We start from the raw sequence: 2,689 nt of genomic DNA on the forward strand, positions 1-2,689 counted from the left end.
GCCTTGCGGCCTCCCATGGCAACGGCGGCTCCTTGGCAACGGGCGGGAGGCGGGGGCTGGAGCCGCGGCGGCGTGAGGCGGCAGCCCCGGGGGGTGGCGGGAACGGAGCCACCCGCTCCCCTGCCCGGTTGTGGGGAGGCCGCAACCGAGAAGGCGACGTTGTTCTTAGGGAAACGGAGGGGCGAAGTGCGGGGCCGCCGGTGGCGGGGTGGGGCCGGGCGGCGGGTCCCCGCCGGGCTGCTGGCATGGGGCCCTGCCTCGCGTGAGGGCGGGCCGCCAGCCAGGCCCCGCGCCGCGGGCTGGGGGTGCTAGGGGGGAATGGCATTTCCCTCAATGCATCTGGTGTCTTTCTCTCAGGGAACGTGTTTCTGTTGCCCTCAAACGCTGACAGTACTATTTGAATACCTCTCTATTTTTGTACAAATCACCGGGTATGCTCTGTACATACATAATGGTGAATCTAGAAATGAGTGAAAGGCAGAAGGTCCGATTTAGCAGGTTTCTGCAATCTCTCGGGGGTGTTTACTCAAGCGAAGTATCACCTCCGATGCTGTGTCTGACGTCGGATATGATAATTTCACAGTTTTAAGAGGCTAGAAGAATTAGAACTTAAAATGGAATGTTTCACAAGTTCCTCACATAGTACTTCTGAAAAAACGGAGCATGCGCTTAAATAATTGAGATAATCCCTCAATTTCTGAAATCAGAATGGTTTGAGAAAACTAAAACAGATTACGCTCGGCTGGCATAAATTTAACTTTCAAAGATTTGCTCAGGGTAGCTGCGAATGAAGTCTCGTATCTTTTTCCAGTGTCTCCTCAGAGGAGCGAGCTAAAGAGTCTCAGCCTTCCTGAGGTGGAGAAGCGCACAAAGGCCTCCGCAGTTTTGATAGACAGCAGAGACTGAGCAGGCCCTGGCACCTCTTGGACACAGCGTCCGGTATCTTTCTATTTACTCTTTTGTATTGTGCCCACTGAAATGGGCTCCTGATGCGTGATTGAGGGCACACGCTTAAAGCACAGTTTAAACCACATTTTTTAAAAAATAGTTTATTGTTTAGATTAGTTTTAACGCATATCATTTCAGTTGGTAAACAAGGGATTTAGGGTATGTAAAATTAACATAAGCTGATGGTTTTCTTACAAGTAAATCTAAAAATATAACAGTATGATTTTTATATTATTGCCTACCAAGATTATCAATGGTCTCGCTTCCATGGGACATTTTGGGCCCCAACTCTTCTTGAAATCTCAGGATTATCTAATTGGAATTCCATAAAAGAAAAAATAAAGACATTAGCATGTCTGGACTAAGGTGAAAATTAGGTGTCAAGTCCAGAAAAAAATTGCTATTTTCAATTTAGTCACAATATGTTCAGAAAATGCTGATTTTGTTGAAATTGGGAATCATTATATACCTTTACCTCTGAATTGTTTGTAAATACACAGTACCATTACCGAGGCAGTTCTGGTAGGCACCAAAAAGATCCCAGCAGAATACAGAGTCACCACATAGTTGCGTAAATATACTAAAACTCTTTGTAAGACTTGCAAATCACCTCTGCACTTTGTAAATCTTGGCCATAAAAGTCTATTTTTCAGCAACTGAGGCTTAGTTTTGTATGGGAGCTGTGCACAATAAATTAGGTTTGCATCAATTTAGGAAACTTTGTGATCTTCATGTTCAGCAGGTATTCAAGTTGTAGAGAGCTCAACAATATAAATGAATCCAGTCACTTTAAACATATTTGCCAAAAGCGAGGTGCATACTTGATACGCTTACTGAATTATAGCGTATTGCCTAAATACCTCAAATATTTTTGAATGCGCTTGTTACAGATGGCATGCAAATATTTGGAAATTGGTCAGGGATTTGGTGAAACATGAGGAATAAACAGTTTGACGCAGGAAACTTCTTGCAGCGTAATTTGCTGATGCAATCCTTGCTTGTACCTTGCACCCTCAACTTACTTAACATGAGTTAGTTCAATCACTACCATAGCCAAAACCCATTGTTGGAAGGAGGGTGAAAGGAAAGGAGGTGCAATAGTGTTTTGCATAAGCCCTGTGTTACCTCAGCTCACAGAGAAGTTCTGCAAATACCAGTCTGGGATTAAGTAGGAGGAGGGCATGGCTGTCAGGGCAGCGTGGAAAGGCATATAGAACATCTCTCTTTTGGCTGCAGTGAGCTCTTAAATTATCTTGGGTAATCTCATTAAAAGGCACTCTTGGATTGCAGCTCTGCTGCAGCCAAGTTGTATGAACACTGGACCAAAGCTGAGGGCAGTACTTTTACCTACAAACATTTAATTTTTTCCATCTGAAGCTCATAGAATAATCTTTATTGTGTGGAGACATGACAGGAAAACCTGTCTGGCATCTCAGTACACTTAAATGCAAAGTCACTTATTTAAGAAGTGATGTCCCACTTGAAGACTCCACAAAACAGTATTACCAAGGAAGTTATCTGTAGTAGCCAGCCAACTGAATAGGACTCAACTAACATACGAGGAGCCATCACTGTAATGGAGCAACTAAGAAAACAAATGCTGTCCTTGCCCTCATCAGCAAGGAAAATGATTATGGCAGTACTAACGTTATCAAGACTGGTCCTTGTATACTTTTAGAAAGAATGGGCAGTGAAGTAAATAGTCTTTTAATTGGGAACCTACATCATGGCCTTTACCACG

The sequence above is a fragment of the Balearica regulorum genome, chromosome 19 (genome assembly GCF_011004875.1).
Source record: "Balearica regulorum gibbericeps isolate bBalReg1 chromosome 19, bBalReg1.pri, whole genome shotgun sequence".
Lineage (NCBI taxonomy): Eukaryota > Metazoa > Chordata > Aves > Gruiformes > Gruidae > Balearica > Balearica regulorum.